Consider the following 25,860-nt stretch of genomic DNA (forward strand, 5'->3'; position numbering starts at 1 on the left):
GAGGATCTTTCCGAATTTTAGATAAGATCCGCCCTCTCCACTTTTTGAAAAGTTTGATTGATTCACCAGAATGATTGACAATTAGGAGGACCAATAGTATAGGCATTCCACCCGGAAGTAAAAAAATCCTCCGCTATACCTTTAAATCACACAATGCACCGCGATAACGAGTGTATAACTGATCTGCGGCTAGAGAATAACCTTTACGCACCAGAGAGTCGCGCGCCGAACGAATTTGCTTCTCATCAGAAACTGGCATCCGTAGCTGAATCATCCATCCATCCATTTTCCAAAAGTATTCCAGCCTTAAATATCAAATTCAGCTAGATCAAAACTCTGTAAAAACTCCATGAAGTACTGTCAACAAACAAGCAAAAAGATGCAATGCACCATTTGGAGATATTACTGTAAATACTGAAAGTGTACTGATTATTAAGATAATTCTAGGGATAAATTGGCTAAACGTAATTTCTTTGTTTGTTTATCCCAGAGGATTTTGAGTGTTAGATACATTACTTCCAAAAAGATTTAATGCTCTTTTAATCTCTACCATACCATTACAGGTGGCTTTGTTTAGAGCAAAGTACTTTCTAAAGTAAGCCTTGGAAAATTGGATGGTATCAAGTGTGGCTAAAATCCTTCCAGTGCACTGGAACGTTTGCTCCCTAAAAACCCCTCAACGCACCACAAAAAAACAGGGAGCATTAATGCTCACAATGTTCTCTTAATGGAATTTACATCGAATTTCTGAAGTGCAAAACATAAATCACACAAGCCAACTCAATAAACATCATGACATTCGAATAGAAGGTTTGAAAATATTAGTTAATACATAATAGTTAATACAATTAAAATTCAGTTGCAGGGATATATAACAGAACAATCATTTTATAATGTAAACGAACATAGCCAGTCGATACATGCGCACTAGAGAGTTTCACCCTTGTTCAGTGTATGCCCTATTTCTTGTCTGAAAGTTATGAGTGATAAAAATGCCTTTTACTTACACAAGCGCTCATCAACGTGGGCATCTTTTTTTGTTGCGTCTCCAGTAGTTTAGAACTACTGTAGGTTAGAAAAATCACTCAGAGGAGCCGTCACATAGACTGTGCGAACTGTGCAACCGCACAGGGCCTCGCGCCACTAGGGGGCCTCGCAATCCTGCTGTTTTTTTTTTTTTAATACATTAGTTATGTATGATTTTGTATCAATGACATGTCTCTGTCAAGGTCACATAAAAAAAAAAAAAATTCAACAAATTAAGCGGGTTTTTCATTGCGCTATTATGCGTCCTCACTAAAGACGGGAGAGGGGGGAAGCTAAAGCGAGGGAAAGCCAACATGTCAGCTGCAAGAGAACGCGACCGATTTCGCAAGCACGAATCAGGTTCTGAGAAAAGGAAAAAAAATAAAAAGAAGGAAGACTTTCATAAGTCACTGTGGGGATTGCTGGATAAATTTATCAGCACTTCCAGAGATGCGGTGGCAACAGCTAGCATCTGCATAACCCACGCTGACACTGTGGCAGAGCCTAGCGGGCTTCATCAACAGCAGGACGGGAACATGGGCACCGAGGACAAGTCCAAGGTGAGGGATGAGGATAAATATCTGTGGTCATAGGCGTAATTTGCGGGTGGGGCGGGTGGGGCGGGTGGGACATGTCCCCACCACTTTTTAAAACATCTCGCGGCACGAATGTACAAATTCTACAAATACATAAAACATCTCCAGTTAACTGGCAGAGCATTCATTTCGTTCGTTTTTTAAATAAGAGACGATCTAGCGCTGAAATGTGTTTTTTAAATCAAGTGATCAAAGTGCTCGTTGCCGCTGTGATCAGAGGCGCGGATACAGTGTTTTCTCATGTGGCTCGCGCACACGGCGCACTGTCTTCCTGTCACCTGCGACGGCACTGTTTGTACTGATCTATGAATGTCACCTAATCATTGTCTTTGTGTAGTTATTACCTTTAGTATGACAAGCTGAGTCTAATGTCAAGACAAGGAAATTAATATTGGATTGAACACAGGCCTATGTCATCTGTGTTTTCCCCACCACCAGCTACCAATCAAATGAACACATTGTGTGCAGCAAGAGTTTATCTGAGGATACCATGTGTGCGTTTAGCCCAAAATGGCTCTTGGGTTCTGATTTGAGGATAGCATAATACATGGATCTTCAGCTGGATGTGTTATAGCTGTGAGAGCTATCTATGGTGCCCTTGAATTCAAGCCAGTAAATACACATATTTGTTGTTATATGTTCTGGTATAGTTTCATCAAACATCTGGATTGTTCTGACCACATTTGGCCTCATCTCTTAGCACTAACCCACAGGATGAAGGCAACCAGCACTGAGGTGTGATAAGCCTCTTAAAGTCGGTTTTAACATTCTCTGTGCGTCACTTTTGAAGCGTTACAGCAACACTTCAAAGAGGGTTGCGGGAGAGAGGAACTCTTAATGAGTAACAGGTCCTTGTTCGCTCACGGCCATCCCGGAATGTTTATTTAGAAGGATGAGCCAAGAGTGGCCAGCTGCTTTCTTTTGGGAACAATATGAGAATTCAGCACATCTGCTTTTCATTACAAGATCCTTCTCTCGTTCTCTTTCTTACTCCAATCTTTATCATTCAGATCTCATCCTCCTCCCTCTCCATCCTATACAGACGAACAAACACACATGCACCAGCTACATTTATCGGTACCTTCATCCAAGCATCTAGAGGTACTGTCATCAGCTCTACCTCTGCCTCCACTTTGATTAAAAGGATAGTTCACCATAAAAATGAAAAATTCTGTCTTTATTTTACACACCATCATGTTGTTCCAAGCCTGTATGTTGTTATCTTTTCATTATATTAAGTCTTCAAATCTTCGGAAGCCATACAATATTTTTGTGTGAGAAATAGATAAATGTGTTATCCTCTAATCAGTCATTACAACTTTAGTACTTATAATGCCATTTTAATTGTATTTATTTATTGTTATTGTAATTGTGTATTTGTAATTGTGATGTTATGTCTCTCAGTAGTGGCTCAACATCGTGCATTTTTGACTGTTTTTCTCTCAATTGTGAGAAATTGTAACATTATAAATCACTATGTGACTTTATATCACAACTGCCACTTTCTCACAAATATGACATTAATTCTCACAATTACAAGAAATTGTAAAATTATATCTCACTATGTGACTTTATATCACAACTGCCACTTTCTCACAAATGTGGCATTCATTCTCGCAATTACAAGAAATTGTAAAGTTATATCTCAGTATGTGATTTTACATCTCGCAACTGCCAGTTTCTCTCAAACGTGACATTCATTCTCGCAATTACAAGAAATTGTAAAGTTATATCTCAGTATGTGATTTTTACATCTCACAACTGCCACTTTCTTTTTCTGCCAAGTTTTTCAATGATGAGAAATTGCAACTTAATATCCTACAATGTGACTGTTTTAATTTTTTTTTTTTTAATTCTCAAAATTACCTTTTTTTTTAGTCTGAAGTGGAAATAGGCTTTCATAGACATGAGGGTAAATAGAGTAAATAGTGACAGAATTGTTCCTTTTGTATATGGGGTATACTGTAATCATATTCTAATCTGTGCTGTTTGTTCCGTTTGCACTGAAACTGTACCCTAGTTTCCATATGTTGAGGCATACTGACCTTATATTTCAATATGGCTAACATGCCAGTTGATAAAGAGCCATGAAGTTGTTTTGCTGGATGAAATCTGCTACAGTTTAAAAGGGCTTAAAAATACAGTACCACACAAGGAAACACAGCAGAAGCACACCTCATCTTTCATTCGCACTCTTTCTCCCCCTCCCGGGGCAAGTGTTACTACCCCCAACAAAGACCTCCCAACCTCGGTAAATTGCGCAAACTAAAAAGGTAACAGATGATTCATAGGCAAAACAAAGGGGAGAGGGATTCCTGGCATTTTCAAAAGCAAATAGAAAAATACTCTGCAAGCGGGTGACCTGTTGCTTTCTCGCTCATCTCACACTGGGATCAGGAGGGAGGTGTGCTTGCACAGTCACTGGGGGAGTGTGATACTTGGGTCGCTAAAGCCTGCGGTCAAGTTATAATTTCAGATTCAATAAATTTCACTCCGCTGAATAACAGGTTCTTTATTTCAGACAGGTTGAACATTTTGTTTTTGTAAGTGACGCAGTGGGCTAGAACCCATTAGACCAGAGGTCACCAATTAACAGATCACGGCCCTGACCCCAACCCAGGACTGTCTCCACGCGGACTGCAAGTCATTTATTATAAATTAATATAAATATACACTGTAAAAAAGGATTTTTCGAAGTTGTATATAAACAAAGATAATTAGAGAATGTTTTACAAGCAAATAGTATTTCAGCCTTTCTGCTTAATTTAATTCAGTGTGTTAGTTGCCACTTCTTTGTAATTATTTGTGATTTTTTTTTTGAGCGAAAATTGTTTCAAAGCAAATCTATAAACCATTTTTTGTAGAGGATCTACTTTATCTAAATATCAATGTGTAAAAATACTTTTCAAAAATATGTACTATAAATTAATTTAAACATTAATCATACTAATATGAATTTAAAAACATATTTCTGAATAATATATAGTATATATTCAGAGATATGTTTTTAAAATGATATTAATACATCTGCCTTAGACTGTTAGACTCAAATACATCTGCCTTAGACTGTTTGCTTGACACATTTTGCATTCAACAGAAATCTAATCATGCGACGTCTGGATCTTTTTCCTCTACATTTTGGCCTTCCTTCCACTTTTGTCCTGCAAAAATTGAGCATTTTGAAGACACTCTCTTGAAGACTCTCAATCGGATAAGCATAAATATTGGATTTGCAGTCTAAAACAAGACTAAATCGGTCAGTGGATGTGAATCTGGTACATATTAGCTGTGCGGCCTGCACAGATTGGAGAAGCACTCAACTGAGTTTGCTCAAAGAGCAACAGGTGTGTGAGATCATCATTAAGACATCTGAAGTGGCATCAGCATTCAAGTCTTTAGCCACTTCTTCCTGCAAAAACCTTCCTATGTTTAGAGGAAACCCACAATGTTTCACCAAAGAGTTTAAAAACATTGAATGGAAAAATAGTTCCAGTTCAAGCTTGTGCCCGGCCTCAAAAATTGGGAAAATATTTATAAATGTTCAGGCAGCTCATAAGCGTATTTGCATAGTTTTGAGACCCTCTGGTCTCTTGGGTGCCTTGAGGTGGGGGAAAAAAAATCTGACATTAATAACCAGTGTGTAATATTAGTGTGCTTTGATACTGAGAGGCCTGGAAAGACCCTGTACCTCTGCCATCCTGAGTCTGGATGCACTTAAAAGAGCACAGATGAGGAGAACTAACAAGCAACAGGGCACAGCAGAGACGGCTTGACATTAAAGACTGTTAAAATTCACTAGTAGAATGGAGTATGTTAAAGGAAAGTCAGTTGGGAAAGTGACAAAATTTACAGACTGTGTCTACCATATAGAACATGATCACAAGTGGTGAAAATTAAATGATTGGTGCAATATGGCTCTCTTTTCCCTTGTGGCTTTTAAACCCTGCTTATGCATGCCCATATGTTTCATTCTGAGAGGGGAACAAATGCAATGGGTTTTGTCACTGTGGTCATGTAATCTGAGGCGATTGGTTTGATGTATGAGGCCCATTTTTTGACATGTAGAGCATGATACAATGTTGGACTTGGCAGCAGGCATAGAAGTTAGGCCGAGGTGATGATAGGGTCCTTTCCAGATGTCTCGCTCCCACTTTAAGCCAAATAGAAAAGAGTAGGACATTTTCTTTTTCGATTTTTCATTTTCTTGTCTGGTACTGCATGTTCAAAAGCTGTGTTATTCCAGTCAAGATGCAGCACAGTCTCCAACTTATTTTTCTGTTTTACAATGATGAGACAGCATTTCCATAACACACATACACTAAGAACGAATGTCTGTTTTTTCAAACACATCTCCCCCATTTAATTTCTGTAACTTTCAACACTTCACAGACTTTACTCATTCCACATTGTAGCAATAAATGCTGAACTGTTCGAAAAGAGCTTCCTTTCTAACTAAGTCTCTTAAAAGCATCTCTCATCACTCTGTCATCCAAACTGAAGGGTTTTCACTGAGAGCCTGTTAACGGTCAGGAGAGGTGAAGACGGTGAAGGCGAAGGAGTCTGGATAACATCTTTTCCCGGTAAGGTTTGGATCTCAGCACCCGGATAATCCAGCCAGAATAACTTCAGATTCCACAACATCCTCACCGATCTTCCTCAGTTTTATCAGCAACAGAATATATCTTCACCTACTATTTATATTGATATTACAGCTTCAATGAAGTGCTACTGATTTCTGAAAACTCTTGAGATGCACCCAAAATGTGATAAAAACAAGATAAATTCCTTTGAGATAACCGAACACACAGAAAGGGAATCATTTTGCAGATTGGCCATTTATGCCCAATTTTAAGGACAATCAAATCCTCATAAGTGGGGAATTGCGCTTTTTCCCATTTACAGTTATAGACAGACTGTAGTACTTCAGGTGACCGTACAATGATAACTAACACATGTTTGTGTGTGTTAGTGCTTCTAATGGTCAGCAATGAGTGTTTGGATGGGTTTGTGACGTTGGCAGAAACAGGCCGTTCTTGTGCCACTTCAAAAGGGGGAGATAAAAGCCAAGTCGTTTCCCTCTCTGGAGTAGGGGACCACAGGAGGCCAGGCCATGAAACAGCAACCTCTTTTAAAGTGCACACACATGTGAATACACACACACACATAGTCAAACTCCAACTTTCGGCACAATTTTGTATGACCCCAACCATCAAAACAAATAAACTCCAAAGGGAGGATGAATAGATGGTGTTACTAAAACAACAGTCATTTGAATATGAAAGCAGCACTAATGTGAGATGGAACAGAGAGTGGGATTGTAGAGAGAAGAGCTGTGCTGAGGTAAGCAGCTCTCAGTACTCACACACTCACAGCAGAGGGCTCTTCACCTCTCTCTCTCTCTGTCTGTCTGTCTGTCACTCATCTAATTCAAAACATTTTCTATGATCTTCCCTGCACAGTGTGCCATTTGTCTCATGATAGCAGTACAGTGCAAAAAAAATAAAAAAAATAATTAGCATTTTTTTCTGGTTTTCCAGTAAAAAACAAATCTCAAAATTGTATTTGATAAGATAAAAAATAAATAAATTGTTTTCAAAGAATTCAATAAGAATTATGATTATTTTCCTTACCCGATCTGGAATCATATTGCAGTGATTTAACCATAAGTACACTGAAAAAAAAAATCAGACTTTTACAGACTGTGATGACGAGTTTCCACAGTTATTAACATCGTAAATCTAGCATACTTATATTTTAATTTTTTTATAACACTATACTTTGTGTTATATTACCTTGACATTACAGAAAACTAGTTACTAGAACCCTGGAAATGTGTAAAGGGTCCATTTTCCAATTACTATCTAAAAGTCCTTGATATAAGATACATTTATTTGAGAAGCAAAGCTGCATTTTAACACTTCTTTACAAATAATGCATCATAGAAGTGTTTTGTGTTTTAAGCATAAACAAGTGCAGTAATCTATTGAAGCTTGTTTCCTCCACGGATAAAAAATAGGGTCATAGCAACTTTTTATCTCACAATTTGTACTTTTTTTCTTGCAGTTGCACAATTCTGACTATATTACTGACAACTGCAAGTTTAAATCTCAATTCAGAGGAAAAAAAAAAGTCAGAATTGCAAGTTTACAATTCTGACTTCTTTTTCTTAGAATTGAGATACAAACTTGCAATAGCAAATCAAAGTCCAAATTGTGAGATATAAACTTGCAATTGCGGAAAAAAAGTCAGAACTGTGAGTCAGAAAAGTCCCAAATACGTTCTCCTTCGCTCTCTTAGAATTCCTGTCTCAACCTGAAACCCATTCAGTGGAGCCCATTTTTCCTCACAATTACACCCACACTTCCTCACGCCAGGATCAAACAGCAGACCCACAGCAGAGAGAAAAGCGGTAGGCCTACATAGAAGGTTGAGGACATTGAGGGGAAATATAAACGTTTTTTCCTCATTGCCACCACCAAAGTCTCATTTGCAAAACAGAAGAGAGGTAAAGGGCCTGGGCGGGATTGTCTGGTTCAAGATGAATGGTGAGTTGCTTATGAATGAGTCTATAGGTCAGGTGAAGGGCATTCACGGGGTGAAAAAAAATACCGATTTTTGGCAGGTGGGCCAAATCTGATTCTGGTGTTCCCAAGAACATTGAGAGGCCAGTGGCACAGTGAGGTGGAAACAGACCCTTGGCCAGCAGACAAACGCAATACACGATTATATACACATGTGCCCTGTGCAATCATCATTTCATAACTCTCACAGACACATTCCTGGGGTGGAGGCCTGGAGAATCAGGGTCACAAAAGCTGGTGATTTCCGAAGGCCATGAAAATAAGAGGTTGTTTGTGTGTTAATCACAGAGAATTTGGTTTCATTTTGACTCCCTTGAGCCATATGTTGGCCAGATGAGTGATGACTTTCTATGGGCACTGTGAGTGTATGTGTGTGTGTTTGTGTGGCTTCCTGCTAAAAACTGCTCCAGACGGAAAACAGGTCCCAAAACCAGCGTCGCCCTATAGGGGTTTGAGTGGTACAAGCACCTCACCGAGACAGAGAAATCTGGTCTGTGTCAGTGGATGTGGTAAAACTGGATTTTCCCTTCAGTGGTTCACTATTAGAAGAAACTGCTTTTCCAAGTAGGAACTTACTAATAGTGATATAGATTGAAAGTGAGAGTATTAATCATCGTATATTAGGCTGAATGATATATATGTAAACTATGCAAAAGAACAGTTGAGTAATGATGCAACTAAAGCCAGTCTTCCTGTCGAATACTGGAATCTTAATTCTTTTTTCTTTTTTTTTTCAAGTTTTGCAGTTAAAAAAGATTATAATAATAATTATATTAATAATTATACTTAATGGTAATGAACAATTTGTATTGTTAAGCATCAATACAAATTTATGTTTAAAACAAGAAATAAAACAAAAAACAATTCAAGATATATTTGCTGAAAACTGCTAGGTTGGCGGTTATAAATTATAGTTTAGAGCAGTGGTTCCCAAACACATTCCCCCCAGCACTGCACATCTCCGACCTATCCTATCCTATCAACTCTGCCGGAAAGTGGAACTCAAGGGCGAGAGTAGAGAACCTTGGTTTAGAGAAAGAGAACAGACTTAGTTTGCCATTTTATATCATTAAGATTATAGTAACACTGTGACAATTTGTAAGTTACTGGCTCTCAAACCCAATTAAGCTGCTCTGAGACACAAACTAACTGTCTGGTGACTTACACTCTGCCAGAGCAATAGACTTAGAGCCACCTGGCTCTCAAAAGCTAAAATTTTCTGTAAAATGTTACATATACTTACAATCCTGCAGAGACAAACACATTTGAACTGGAGTAAAACTTTGGCCCTGACCATCACATCTGCCTCAGGGACCTTTAATGTTCTGTTGTCTCATGGAGAAGTGCACCATGTGTGTCCAAACATCATTGTTTGAAATGTTTTGAGTTACATCACATTTATACTTCATTACCTTAGAATAACATCCACACTGTTTTCTCAGATGCCTAATCTGATCGATGAAAGCAAGCGCTGGGGCCTGTTTCACATGGCCATACAGAAATAAAACTACTGCCCCATTGCATCTAACTTCAATTACATATTTGACATTTAATTCATTACTAGTCTTTGTTAATGAAAGTTCTCGCAGATGGCTATTAACCTCTCACCAACAGCACTCTGTCAACTCAATATAGACAGAAGGAACAAATTATGTTTATCATCCCTGATGCAATAACCAATCCAACTTAATCAGTGCAAAAAGAAACAATAGACACTGTTTAAAAATGAAATAATGCATAGCAGGTGTTCTACCAGGTGTTCTACCAGAAAGACTCGGGGGATTTAATTTATTGACAGCCCAGCAAGCAATTATTTATAAAGTTCTTTGGCGTTGGCCCCGTCCGTAGTGCCTGAAGACGAAGGCAGGGGCGCAGCCGACCCCCCCGGGAGGTATGGACAGGACCATCCTGGTGGTGGTGGGGAGGGTGGAGGTAATTGTTGCATCAGCATCTGCAAACTCAACTTCTTACATGTGTAAGAACCGATCTTTTATACTGCAAGTATTAGGACATGATTGGATAGATGTGAAGGTAATAAGTGACGTAGTAATTAAGTCTTCCTGGCAGAACTGTCAGAGGCATGCTGATAAAATATGAATATGCAGCTAACTGTGTTAATTCAACAGAACACCGTAATTTTTATTTATTTATAATAAATAGCCAATGAAATTAAGCATTGAGTAAAATATTGTTCTTGGGATTTTAAGAATCAGTAATGTCAAGAATATCGGTATTCTTCAAATAAATATTCCAGTTGATATCGCAATCAATATTTTTAATTATTTTATTTATTTTATTAAACAGCTTTAATAATTTGGGAAATAAATGACCTAGTTCTGGCATGAAACTCTGGCTGATAAAACTAACTCATTTGGTAGTGATCAGTCATTAGCTACATAGCACAGCTGATTGGTTGTTGTTGCATCAGCGGCCAATGAGCTGCAACTCAACATTCAAACAAATACCAGTAGTGTTGCTGTTAGCAGTCTGCAGTGCACTTTCCGAACACATCTGGAATCAACATATAAGATAAGTGATTGATGTTTTATTCCACATCTCTGCGCATATGTGTGGTCCGGTTATTAATTCCTAAATGGAGCAATCTTTACAAGTTTTAAACTAGCTTTATGTTAGAAATGTTTTAAACTAGTGTCATGTCAACAGTTGCACCAGTGAATCACTGAAGCATATAAGCAGCAGTGTTTACTGCATGTGTTTATGCAGCAGCAGCGGTCTATTGTATGTCACCGCTGTTTTATACGCTGTTAGCATGGATATGAAAACAGTAGCATTTGCGCTTTAAAGACCGTTCACATACGCATTAATTTATTTCCAAGAGCAATGTTTTTATTAGCTATGCTAAATGTGTGTGGTTGATTCAGATGCTTGTGTGTCCGAGTCACGGTAAAATAACAATCAATACAGTTAAACTAAACATCTGTTTATAGTCTTGTGAAGTTATCTACTAAGCATAAGTTGGAGCGTTATGCAGCTGTGTCTATTCAGCAGCAAATGGTCTATTGTTTGTATCTCTGTGAGTATATGCTGTCTAAGCTATGTATGAGAAGGTTAAAGTAAAATAAAAAACAAAAAAGACAGATTATTTTATTTCAAGGGTAATGTTTTCATATAGCTATGCTTAACATGTTGATGCAGTGTCAGAGCATGCTCCTGCCCTTCATTATCGCTCCTATTGGCTTTTCATTTATCAAAAACAAGTATATTGCTTTTGTAATCATTAGCAAATGACTTATTGATGATACTTGCTCAGGTGGTTGCTGGGTTCCTATCTCTATCAGCTTGCATTGTCATATTACTAGTACACATAGCATGCATTTCTAGCATGCTAGCCAAGGCACACATAGCCTTAAGTCACTAGTGCCGGTCGGCAAGGTAGCCAAGGCACACATAGATAGTAAAACATGCGGTCCCATGAAAAATAAATAAAATAAATAAAAAGCAGTACATATGTCTGTTTTTTGGGGGGTCTTTTTTCCTTTCCCTTCCTGTCTCATGTCTATGTCATCATTGTGCAGATATATGCATATCTGCTGATGCAGCAACTTGTTTTCTCACTCAGCATCATGTGTATATTACTTATATTGTCTATTTCTCCCATTACTCTGTGCAACTGTGTAGGGTAAAACATTGTTTTACAAATGTATAGCAACAGTCTTCTTTCAGCTGTTTCCCACAGCTTTATTGGCATTGGCTGTAACTGTAATGATCTGTTTAGATGTTTGTGTTGAAGAGGGCTCTGCACTTTTCTCTTGTCTCCTGCTTTGTTATTTACTCTGCAGCAACAGCAGTGTAGCAGATCTATTCCACCAAGACCAAGACCAAATACATTAACATTGCCATATTCCATCAACATGCCAATTTCTATTACCATACCAATCTCCCGAGAGTAGTCATAACAGAATTAACATTACCTTAAAAATAAATATATAAATAAATATTTAATGGACATTTCTGGGCAAATTTTCTCTTCTATAGCTTGATCTAATATCTGGAGATTGTACCTAACCCAAGCTTTACCGAAATCAAGCTTAGGCTACGTTTACACGTGGATGGCTATTTTCATAAACGGACATTTCTCCCCTCTTCGTTTTCAAAAATAACATCGTGCACACGAACCTGTGTATATGCTGTCAAGAGAATGCCAAACCTGTAGGTGGCAGTGTAACGAGAAGCTCAAGCCCACCTTAGCCAATCAGAATCCCGAAAATGGTCACATTCCGTGACGTCGCTGCCTAAAACTCCGTTTTTCTCTGTTTACATGCAAACGTGCAAACGAAGATTTTCAAAATCTCCACTCTGGCCGGAGTTTTTAGAAAGAATCGGTTTCATTGGCGAATCCTCCGTTTGTGTGTAAACGAAGGGTGCAAACGAAGGGAAATGTCTCCGTTTTTCAAAATAACCATGTACGTGTAAACGGGGCCTTAGTCATGCACAGTGATATATAGAGTTGTACATTAACAGTGATTGAAGGATACATGTGCATGCCACACCGCGAGCAATATCCAGCAAGTCCTTTTGGTTTGCCAGATCTCTTTTGTCGAAGCAAACACATTTGAGTCGATTTGGACACTTATGCCAGAAACATTCCAGAGCACATGTGGACCTGATTGCAACAACAAATATTTTTAAACAAGGTTTTCCACCAGAGACTTTGATCACGCTGATGAACAAGCTGAAAAATCAAAGTGTCAGCATTTAGAGGATCAGCAATATGGAATGTGTTCTGGGTTACAAGGTAAACAAGTTCACACAGTTCCACCCTCCTCATATCCTGGCACAACACACTATCACACCTTTCTCAGTAAAGCACGTCCAATTCAAACAGCGCTGTTTTGGCAAGATCCTTTGTTGCATGAAATGGCCGCCAGATCTCCCTTTAAACGCACCCTGATTGTTTGATTGCCTGGAATGTTCCACAACTCGGCCCATGAAGCCACCAAGGTTTAAGTGGCTAGCAGCACGAGTGTGAAATTAAAGCACTTAGTTACTCACCAGTAAAATCTATGCAGTCGGTGTGAGGATCACACACGATGTAGGCAGTAGTAAAACCTCACTTTATTCAGTTCCGTCTGTAATTTTCTATGCATAAATCTCTCCTCAACCCCACTCAGACTTGTTAGCGCATACTTACTGCTCATTTTAAAATCTGAGGTGTTGTTTTCTGAGCTCAGGGACCTTGTAAATCACTGAGTAACATTCTTTACATTTAAATGTTTTTTCCTCTGTCTGCATTAACGTTTGAAAGTTAGCATGTGGTGCTAACTGAGCTTTATTGTCATATGCTGGAAACCACTCGGGATGCATTATACACAAATGCACCTGGCTGGAGATTTTCCATTTTTCCACATTATTCAAAGCCGAAGAACAATAAAACTACAAAGGTAATTTAGAAAAGACATGCCACTGAAAATGTGGGTAAATTGCTTCTACTTCCATGGTTCTAATTTAATTATATTCTTGTTTTATAAGTTTTTTTTTTCCACCCACCAAAGCAGAGAATGTCATGTGTAACAGGATTGCATCACATAACAGCTGCCTGCAAGCCAGGAGCTGACTATTGACACCAAATCAAGTCCATTTTAAGACATATTTTCAGTGGTGGACAAGGTACCAAATATTTAGGTAGAAAAATATTTGTTTACAGTGTACAGATATTCTGATTAAACATTACTTCAGTTAAAGTATAAATTCTTGTCCTGAGTAAAACTGCAAAAGTAATTAGTTTTGAATTTATAGTACACTTTCTGTAAGTATCAAAAGTAAAATGACTGATCTATAAGGACTAACATTTTCTATTTTGCAATGTGATAGAGGCTATTCCATAATCTCAAAATAATCAGGTGTTATAATAAATAATAAATGGTTAACTGCTGCAGTCGCATCAATAAAATTAAAGCATTATTCAAACCGATTTGTAAATTAGTGCACTGAAAATAACTGTCTCAAAAGAATGATTCATTGATTCATTTATCAGATATTGCCATCAGGTCTCCAAATGGGTCTCAGGGGCTATTTACACGACACCATTTTTAATTAAAAACTGAAAACTTTATATGTGATTTGTTTGTTCATGTACATGCAAACGGCATTTTGGGGACCTAAAATTCTAACTTTTGACAACAGGTTTCAAAGTGCAAGGTTTTTAAAAAATGATACCGTTATTGTCTCCGTGTAAACTACAAAAACACGGATTTGTGAAAACGGTGACGTCATGCACATGTGTTTTAGTGTTTCTTTACAAAGTGACATCGCCAACTACTGGCCTGGCAGCAGAATACAGTTGTTTTTAGTCATTATCACCAATCCATTTGAACGGGGATCGTTTTGACAATGTTGTCATCTGTATGCAAAAAAAAAAAAAAAAAAGCAAAGGAAAAAACGTTTCTGTTTTTAGTACATCGTTGTCAAAATGAAAAGACTGATAATGGACTGGAAAAATTCATCGTTTACTTATCCACCATTACTCAGACTGTTATTTAACTAATCCGAAAGATCACTGATGTTCTCATTCTGTCACAAATATATTTTTCTCTACCAAATGTTGCCCTGAAACCCTCTGCCCGTCATATTCGTCTCTTCCCTCTCTTTTTCCAATTAAACCAGTTGGCTCCATTTTTGCTGGATTCTCCCAGTACAAAACCGAAAACCAGTCAGTATCTGGTGTGACCACCATTTGCAGGAACTGGGATGTTTTCAGCTTCCAGGAATTGTGTACAGATCCTTGCAACATGGGCCTCAGGATCTCGTCACGGTATCTCTGTGCATTCAAAATGGCATCAATAAAATGCACCTCTGTTCGTTGTCCATAACATACGCCTGCCCACACCATAAGCATAACCCCACCGCCACCATGGGCAACTCGATCCACAACATTGACATCAGCAAACCGCTCACCCACACAACGCCATACACGCTGTCTGCCATCTGCCCTGTACAGTGAAAACCGGGATTCATCCGTGAAGAGAACACCACTCCAAAGACACCCACTCATGTCGGTTACGACGACAAACTGCAGTCAGGTCAAGACCTCGATGAGGACGACGAGCATTCAGATGAGCTTCCCTGAGACGGTTTCTGACAGTTTGTACAGAAATTCTTTGGTTATGCAAACCGATTGTTGCAGCAGCTGTCTGGGTGGCTGGTCTCAGACGATCTTGGAGGTGAAGATGCTGGATGTGGAGGCTGGTGTGGTTACACGTGGTCTGCGGTTGTGAGGCCGGTTGGAACTCCTTTTGAGACGGCTTATGGTAGAGAAATGAACATTCAATTCACGGGCAACAGCTCTGGTGGACATTCCTGCAGTCAGCATGCCAATTGCACGCTACCTCAAAACTTGTGACATCTTGCGGCATTGTGCTGTGTGATAAAACTGCACATTTTAGAGTGGCCTTTTATTGTGGCCTGCCTAAGGCACACCTGTGCAATAATCATGCTGTCTAATCAGCATCTTGATATGCCACACCTGTGAGGTGGATGGATTATCTCGGCATAGGAGAAGTGCTCACTAACACAGATTTAGACAGATTTGTGAACAATATTTGAGAGAAATAGGCCTTTTGTGTACATAGAAAAAGTCTTAAATCTTTGAGTTCAGCTCATGAAAAATCGGGACAAAAACAAAAGTGTTACAGTTAATAGTGTTAATACAGTTTAATACCCCAATGAAGTACGTTCTTCAAGAGAAACAAACTTTTCTTTTGAGTTATTTTAGTACTGCTTTGTGTATTTGACAAGACAAGGATGGATTGCCATTTGTCAAAGCTTGGCAAGATCTGATTCTTTCACGTCTACACAACCCTTTGCTGCCTCCAGGATAGGGGTGATATGCTCTAGAGTTGCCTCCAGTATGCATCTTCAGTTAGTAAGACTTATTTTCATGTCAACATTGAGGGTGTGATCAAAGGCAAATTTCATTACTTTGACATCCAAATGAGGGGCAACTTGGTGGATTTGTTAAGCAAGCAAAACCAAGCAGCACTTGAACGTGTATTGAAGTGAAAGGCACTCTGTAGAAATTCTGTTAACAAAGACGATATTTTGAAGAACTTTTTGGTTAAAACAACCCTATTGTGGACCCCACTGTATTTCACTGAATGGATAAAAAAGGAGAGAAATGTTCCAAAATATCTTCTTTTGTCAAAGTCATACAGGTTTAGAATGAGTGAGTAACTGATGACAGAATTTTCCTATTTTTGCAAACTATCCCTTTAAGATTCAATGGCAGATGTCCAATCTCAATCAGTCTTGCTTTACAGCGTGTTATTCCTGGGCTGTTTTGTGTGCTCGCAGCCAGCGAAACCCATCATCAAAGCACTTGTCCCGACGAGGATATTGGCTGAACATACCTCTCTTTTTCTAGCCTGCGCCCCTGCAGTCTCTGGGGCTCCGGGGGCAGGAAGCTGAGCCCCAGGCTTGCAGGGCTGGAAACCAAATCCAGAGCTCCTGCTTTTGGGAAGACTAAGACGGCTTGCTGGGCCTGAGGCTAAGTCCATTAACAGGATCCAAGGGTTGCTGTGGTTGTGTTGCAGTTTTCAATACAGTGAAAGGTAGTGAGCCTGCTCTGATCGCATTGGGGGGCATCTTTTAGCTGAAGGTGCTGAAATATTTCCTGTCATCTCTGGAGCTTTGCGCCGAAAATTCTCTCTGCTACAGACATTAGCGTTGGTAGTTGAAGTAATGCTTTAGCAAGGATATTATAAAGGACAGTAGTGTAGGTGACCACTTGTACAAAAAGAAATGGGAGAAATCATAACAATATGGGGGCTCTAGCAATGGACTATTTAGTACCAACTGCCAATCAAGATTTTTGTCTTTTACCTTTCAGGAGTAGTAGCTGTACTTGCACGAAAACAATGGCAGAAGAAAATATGCAAAAACTGTACCTTTAGCTTGTCACTGGGGTAGTACCTTTAAAGATACACCTACACCTAAAAGGTGATTAGTTAGAGATTATTCTTGGCTGAAACTGAAAAATGTAGGGACACACTGGGCCAAAAAACGAAAACTCAACAAATTAATCAATTTTCCAAACTGTTTGTCCTATGCAGGGTCAAATGAATGCTGGAGCCTATCCCAGCATCTCGGGCCATGCGCAGAGGGAAACTGGAGAACACAGAGGGAACCCACTTAGACACAGGGAGAACATGCAAACTCGAGCAACAGCCCGGGACCTTCTTGCTGTGAGACAACAATGCTACCCACCATGCGGCCCAACTGAAAAAATTATTATTACAAATTAGACTTTGTTAAAATAACTACACAAATGGTAAATGTTATGTTTTTTTTTCTGGTTTAAGATATCTGGTTAACCTTAAAGATTTTTTAAGTTTCTTTTTTTAGTCCAAATTATGGCCTTTACTTCTCTTTCGGCTGAAAAAAACTAGATGCATCCCATATTAGTTCTAATATGCATCCTTTCAGGTTAAACAGAAGTACTAACCAGCAATGACAAACTGATGTACTCCTAACAGAACAATTTATGCCTTTTAATTGTATTACAAATCAACAGAAAATTGCTGACTAGAAATCTTAAATTTCAAGCTGGCCACCAAGTGAACTGACTTGCCTTAAAGCGACTTTGGCTTCAGTTACATTGGGAGGATGACATAATGCCAGAGCAACTGGAATATACGTAAATGTTTCATTTATAGCATCCCAGTGCTTCATCTGACTTGTCAGCCCCACAGGCATTAAAATAGCAGCAGCCCGAAACCTCAAGTTTGTGTTAATAACATACCTGGGAAAAGCTCCTATTTTCTAGCGTTCAGACCAGTACGTTTGGGAACGATAACTGGTCAGCGGAACAAGTTCCTGTCAAGACAATGAACCAATGTACCATGTGCTTTGATGTCTTGCTCTGACTGGCAACTGAGAGGATTGTCTGGTTTGAGTCTTCTTGAATAAACACAGTCAGACCAGTTACAATGGAGATGAACGTATGTGTACATAATACCGTGAACAAATCGATTGTTTTGAGAGACAGACTCCCCACTTAGTCAGAGGACATACTGTGAAAACAGGTTCACATTAAACAAATAAGACTCTTTTGACAGTTGCTTGTCTCCTAATCTGTGTGATTATGGATAGCGAGAAGAGGATATAGATAAAATGACTGAGCTGGAGCCAGGGCTGAGGAATGACATGGCGTGGAAATCAATGCCAGGTTTAGGCTCTCTGACAAACATGCATTTTCCGCCCTGATAACGAAAGCAGTGGGAACTTCCTGACAGAGCAACGTTCACAGTCACCAAGTAATCCTTGTGAACTCAACGTTTAACAGCCACTCACTGGGAAGAAGGATTTACACACAAGCACACACATTTATGTGCACACACAGTGACTACATGGAACTAATGACTGCAGAAATCAATTAGATGGCAAAGAAAGACGTGGTAAAACATGTTGAGATTCCTGTTAAACATAGTTCAATAGATCAATTTGACTTCATATGATCAATATTCATAAGCCAGTTGAATAGTAAACAAATTTATATGGAACAATTTTGGTGGTGGTAAGCCACCTCTAAAGGATCCATGCTGAGGCAGAGCGGGGCGGCCAGTGCGGGTCTGGCTTGTGTCGAGACCTCCAGTGGGTTTCCATCCTCTCTGCTGGGGGTAAGATGTTGCAATTTGTGAGCTGCTTTCTGAGGAGTTCTTTTTGTCCCGCATCAGTCACGGTTGGCAGGAGACCCAGTACACTTACACGAACACTGTAGTGTGTTTGGAGTGTCAGGGGAGGCTACGAATTCCTACATATCATACTAGGTACTGTATTTGATGAGTAACTTATTTCTTCAGATTCACACATACATTTTCACAAACACTGAAACATCCCTTAGTAACACTAAAAACATTTAAAATCAAAGCATGTTACTTATGATCAACTTGAATTCAATGCATTGGATTTAATAGGTTTATTTAACACCTGTACCTAATTTGACATTATAATAGTTTAATTCTGTTCTATGTGATTTTGCCATTTTTATTTATTGATTGATTTGAGACTTTTCCAAAGGTGTGCGTTTACGTTTAAGATGCTGTCTGTAATTGTCCATATAGCACATTTCAACGTATGAACAAATGTATGCATGTATGTGCATCCTACAATTTGATGTACTCCTTTTTGTATACTACGTACTGCAGCAGGGAAGTATACACATTCTGATGAAAGATAACAACAAAAAGGAACCAAGACTTTTTATTGGCTGCTTTTGACGTGGTCTGATTAAAGCCGGGTGGGTGAAGCTGCAATCACTGTGTCTAAAGGACTTATTTCCATCATTCTGATCTCTGCAGTGTCGAAACAAAGTCAAAGAACAACCAAATGCCCCCTACCACGATTGAGCTTTTTTGTCACAAAGGCTTTTGGTTGTGTTCTGGATCTTCGTAAGAAAAACAAAAATGACATACAGCTGTGTAACATTACCACAGGCCACCACATAAAGGCTCCCAGTGCCTGTACGAGTGCACTAAACTAGGGTTCAAAAGATTGGGATTCCTTTTAACTGTACTAGGGCCTCTGCTTCCAGACTTTGAGAAGAGCTATTATCCAAAAAAAGAGCAATACTCTGCCAGCACTACAATTGGATATGCTTCATTACAGGGGATTTGAAAACAATGTCAGGTTAAAGCCAATCCAATTCCAAGAAGCAGGTCTAAAAGGTCTGAGCCTGTATGAAAACAACGAATGACAGCAGTTTAAAATAAAGCGGAACCATATTGTGTAATTAATTGCATGTGTTGCCCGTTAAACAAAGTTGATAACAAGCTAGCTTAACTATATCATATAGGCAGTCCCTACATTTGAAATAATGAACAACATCCATTAGGTCAGTGCTGCTGTTCATTATCTGATAATAATTAGTTGCATAAACAACTGAGAATAATTTCAAGTTAGATAATAGGTTAATTAACCTGTGTTGAAGCCCTGCAGGCTATATTAGTCATAACATAAAACCTTTAAATGCACATCAACATATGAAAACAGATCTGTTAGCTACACCGAAATACCCTCAGCAGAATTAGGCCAAATAAAGGAACGAGTGAGTGATTTAATTCAGGCCTCATTAGAGATGGAGTTTAGTAGGGGTCATCAAACTGGATTCAATCCCTCTCGGCATCATTCTTTGTTCAGTGCAAAAATAACAAAACGCCAGAGCAGCAAAATGAGGATTTATAGTTCAGGGGGTTGCTTGTAATCACCTAGGGCTCCATAATACATATTTCTCTAAAAATGATTCCCCTGCCTTAGCTGGAATGTAAAAAAGTCTGATAATATGCTCATAAGTGAAGCAAGAGTCACAAAAGGTTCAGTTCTTCAGGGTTTCACCCATGTGCCCCTCTTACGTGAAGTCAGATGTACTCACCCAAACATAAAGAGACTGAGGGGAGTATGAGTGCATGAAACAAAGTTTCATTATTATTTTTTATTTCCCACATTCTCATCTGGTAAAATGATGGTTTTTCCAAAATAAGCTCAGGTTTTCCCCTTGGAATGGTTCTGAAACAATGCATATCCAAAGCACACACAAAAAGAAATGAAAAGGAAAATATAACGTGGGAACTTTGACTCTTTCTCAGCATGCCTCTGCATAAAACCATAAAAACCATCCCTCAACCTTTTTTTTTTTTTTAAAATGAGCTTTTCAGCAAATAAAATAATAATATATTTCAACCTCTGCCCCAGACATCTGCTCGGTCATGAAAACAGGAGTTTGCTGATACAATTATTATGATATACAGCTTTCACACTGAACTACACCTGAGCAAAAGCATAAACTTAACATAAAAAACACACTCACAGAAAGCACAGTGGCAGTAACATAGTACTGCAATGGTATCAGATGGTAGTATGAATGATCAGGGGTAATATGTGCCAGTGGATTGGCAGTGTCACAAAAATATTTGTCAAATAAACATTGAAAACATTATGAAAAGTGATAAATATTTTGTAATTATAAAAAAAAATACAAAAATCAAAGTTGCATTTCTAAAATATATAATTTATTTAGCATAACCAGACTTTGACAAACGATTGTGCATAAGTAAATATATTTTTATCAATTATTTTTATTAAAAATTTTAATTATTTATTTATACCTACCCCCTATATAAATGACACGGTTCCTTCAGTTTTTAATGTGGGGGAAGTTGTGCCACTGGACAACTTATCAAAATAATTTTAGAAGTCGTATTTCTATGTCTCTATGAATGTGTTATTATTTTACAGAATACCAAACAACCTGAAATATATTTAGTCATATTAGTTTTATTGGTAACACTTTACATAAGGTGTCATTTGTTAACATTAGTTAACTGCATTGGTTAACATTCACTAACAATGAACAATACTTCTACAGTATTTATTAATCTTAGTTAATGTTAATTTCAACATTTACAAATACATTGTTAAAATCAAAAGTTGCATATGCTAACATTAGTTAATACACTGTGAACTAACTAAGGTTAATGAATGCTGATTGTTAGAAATAAATTGCTCATTGTTACTGTAAGTTAATCCCTTGACTAAAGTTAACAAATGAGACCTTACTGTAAAGTGCTACTTATATAAAATTTTTCCTTCCCTATAGAAAAAAAAAAAGTGGCACATCTTACCCCACTCTATATTCATTAACATGGTCCGCAAAAGTGCTTTTAAGAATGTGTACTGTACATGTTTGAAAAACCACAGCAGTATCGGTAATGCTGCATTGTGACAGTTATTTCACCCCATAGATGCCCATCAGTCTCTGTTTTGTGATATGATGATGTGTCACTGTCCTGATAGATGATTATGAATATGGTAAATCGGTTTTCTTTGACACCCGCAGATGGACACCTGCAGAGAGGAGTGATGAATGCTTTCTAAAAAGAGCCCTGCATCTGTGCATCTGTGTTTATTTTTACAGGAGATTCTGACCCCCTCTATGGTCCTACGATGACAGAATTCTCTCTGAACGTCCCCGCTGAGACAGCACACCTTTAACTCTTCCTCGTTCTGCATGACGTTACCTTTGGCTTAAATGACAGAGTAAAAACTGAAGCCAGCCTTCAGGGATATGCTTCACGATCACCCTCAAACACACACACACACACTTACATCAGGAACACTGGCCGTACTCCAACCCCTTATGTCACCTTTGGACAAACGATCACAGCACCGGGGGACCCACTTCATTGTGCAGATTCAGATCTGGCTTTTGTTAGTGCAGAGGCCCCGCTGCCAAAGGACTCGCTATGATACAGAAAAAAAAAATCACCTCAGAATGCAGGATTTTACAAGTCTCAGTGAAGTTCTCCATTAAAGTCGTGCTCTGTTCAAATGTACACCCCTTAAAATGATTTTAGTGTCTGTTTAATGGCTAATTACATTTCAATAATAAACATGCCAAGTGATATAAAACATTCCCAATTAAGTCTTGCATTTTAGACAGCTGATATAAAGACATGATGTGCAAATATTAAAGGGATAGTTCACCAAAAAATAAAATGTCGTTCTAAACCCACAAGACTTTCGTTCATCTTCAAAACACACATATTTTTTGTATGTATCTCAAAGATTCCTGTCCCTCCATTTAAAGTCCACAATTTATAGTAATTGCTATAGTAACTACATGTAATTATGCAACAAGGACACTTCAATATAATGCACTGGAATACACATTATAATGCACACTGTTTCAATACATGGTAGTGTATGCGTTAACATGAGCCTAGTGCGATGAAAATCACTCAATAACCTTGTGTAAAGCCTTAGCTAATTATCCAACCTTCTTTATATCCAGTCCTGAAATACCCATATAAAATGGTTACGCACTTTGTGCATTATATGTTTACATGCAACTAAAATGGCCATTCTGAGAACACTTTAGGAAGGAATTCATATAAATATGACATGCACATTTCTTCTAGACCCTACAGGATTCCATTGTAAGTGCGTTGCTGTAAACATATTTAATGCTTGTTTTTACAAACAATTTGAAAGCGCCTCGGATGTTGATGGAGCTCAACTTGTTTGGACCAGGAACATTCCATTAAGAAGCACTATTTACTTTGTACAAATACGTGATTTTTAGAAGAAAAAAAAAACCCTAAACTTATGCGTCATTGGGATGCAAGCAGATTTTACGGAAACTCACAAATGAGATTGTACAAATCGCAATCAATTCGCCAAAATGTAATATGGTTACGAATTGCCATGAGAGTATGTTGTGATCAACATTTATGAAGAGAACAAATACAGATAACAGATGATTGACTAAAGCATTTGAAATGATTCAAACTCAGTGGCTTAAGCCCATTTAAGAGTAACATGACTCTCTGCACATCTGCACTGTCGGATCCTGAGTTCAGAGCCAGATTTACCACATTCCCTAGAAAAATGGATTACGCCGTTACACAAAACTGTGGCTTGAGGAGCTGTTTTATTCCTTGGCATCTCATCGCTCCAGCTCAGGATCAGGCCTTCCGCAGCCCTCTGGATGGGCTCTCTTTAATCAACAACTCCTCATTTCATTAAACTCTTCATTTAATGAAAGACATCATGGTATTCACACAGAGGCGGTGTTCTTCTGCAAGCAATTTGATTAGCATCACGGTTTTAACTGTCACTGTAAATTGTGTAATTGCTGTAAGTTTCCCAAATCTACCCTCACTTAATACTCCCTATCTTTATTTCTTTCCTGGCTGTGTAACTTTATTGTTATAGGTTTTATTTCACATCTTTAACTGAATTAAATTGTCTCCTGGTAGTGGTGTAAACCTCAAAATGCCTCCATTCCTGTTGTCGGCATCACAGACACTTCCAGGAATCTCAGCTTGTAAATCGCCATATGGCCTGTCTGAGTCCACCTGAGTCATATGAGCCACACATCAACCCAGCATCTAATGTATTCACTGTCTAAAAGCTCCAAGACTACGTCAAACCAGTCTGGTGAATCCACGCTGCTTCGCTTTTGTCTGTTTATTTGAGTTTGCAGGCTCTTTTGTTTGGCAGGCGTGATAAGGAGGGGTTTACAACATGATACAAAGAACTCAAAGAACTGGATGAAGTGTTAAATCGGTCTTTACAGAGTAACAGAACAAAAGATATTTTACTGTATTACGTGATAATGCAGAATGTGAAAACCCTTCACAGCTTGATTCCTCCTGTAAAGTATGTAATCGGATTTTTATGGTGACTTCAGTATTCACGAATGCTATCAAAAAGCGAATGCCTCCAATGCCCAATCATAAAAAAATAATAATATTAGTGTTAGAACATACACTGTGGCATTCAAAGTTAAACGTCATTATCTTGGATTCGATAATCACTCACGCTCATTTTGTTATGGTTTTGTCATTTCACTCTTCTCACAGGCTCCTCAGAAGAAAGTGTGTGTTGGATGGATGACTATTTATCCCTTTGCTGCCTAAATATTGCTGCTGTTCTGATGATTTAGGCCAGGAAATTTCTCATCTGTGTGTTCAGAGCTGTTGGATTTATTTAGGAAAAGAGAGCACATAGAGGTCATGATGTATGATTATTATCAGATTATACCACCATCATGCAAGACAACAGATTAAGTGAATTCACAAGTTCACACTAGCATATAATCAGATAAAGTTCGGAATTTGGCCCAAACCCAGATACACCTCTCCCCCATCTTATCCCAGGCTGGGATAGAAATAGTTAGAAGTGAGGAGATGGGGTGGTGGAGGGATGCTGGAAACTGTCATGGGACAGAGGTACATCTGTTGTATATATACCTCCTGTCATGCTAATTCAGTTGATTAACCAAACCTGCTCCTCCCAAACTGAATGTTTTTAGTTGTGGGGGAACATTACTTTTAAAAGTGATGCATTACAATATTGAGATACTTTTTAGATACATTATGTATGTACATTACGTACATTAAATATTTTTTTCTCACATTTGACTAATTAACTGAATATGCCAACTCCCCTACTATGTAGCACGCAAAAAAACAAAAACATGTATGTCAAATGAGTAGTATGTCGGAATACATAGGGCTGTGTATATGGTTTTGCCAAATTATTTGACATTTCTTAGTCAGAACATCCTGTTTCTTCTTTCCATCTCATTTCCTCTCTTGTGTTCTTACTACTGTTCATTAGAAAACATAAAAACCAAATTTTTGTCTCTGGAGGTCGTCTAGTCAGTCTTTCCATTCTACAACATCCCTTCGACACAAAACCGCTCTGTCTTGTCAGAAACAGAGAGCACAAACAGGGTGTGATAGAGATGATACAAGCCACACATTATTCAGGCTTAAGTGCCTGACCTCTGAACTACAGCCGTGTGGGTACTCAAGGGCCATAGCCAAATGAGGACAGGAAGAAGGGAGTAAGTAGGATGAGAGGGGAGACATAGAGGATGCTTTGTGCACTCCAACAAAAGTTGCTTTCTTTTACAATTCAATTTAGTCTTGTTTCACTTGACCCTTTTAGAAATAAGACTATTTTGAGCTACATCCTGGAAAACACACTGTCATCTCTGTACCAAAACCTCAGGAGACCCTTTACATGGGTAATGATTATCAATCTCATCTTTCTGCTGCAAGGCTCATTCACAGAAAATGATTTGTGTGTGTCCCCACTACTTTAGATAGATAGATAGATAGATAGATAGATAGATA

At 38.5% G+C, this 25,860-nt stretch overlaps 1 long non-coding RNA gene across 1 annotated transcript in view; it reads right to left on the reverse strand.

Annotated features, from left to right (window-relative positions):
* LOC311069126 overlaps positions 1-25,860 on the reverse strand; it is a 126,070-nt gene that overhangs the window by 7,361 nt on the left and 92,849 nt on the right. The window contains exon 2 of the long non-coding RNA XR_014603481.1: positions 22,322-22,456. This is a non-coding gene — a long non-coding RNA (uncharacterized lncRNA). The remainder of the gene's footprint in view (positions 1-22,321; positions 22,457-25,860) is intronic.

The sequence above is a fragment of the Abramis brama genome (assembly GCF_963993115.1).
Source record: "Abramis brama genome assembly, chromosome: 18".
NCBI lineage: Eukaryota > Metazoa > Chordata > Actinopteri > Cypriniformes > Leuciscidae > Abramis > Abramis brama.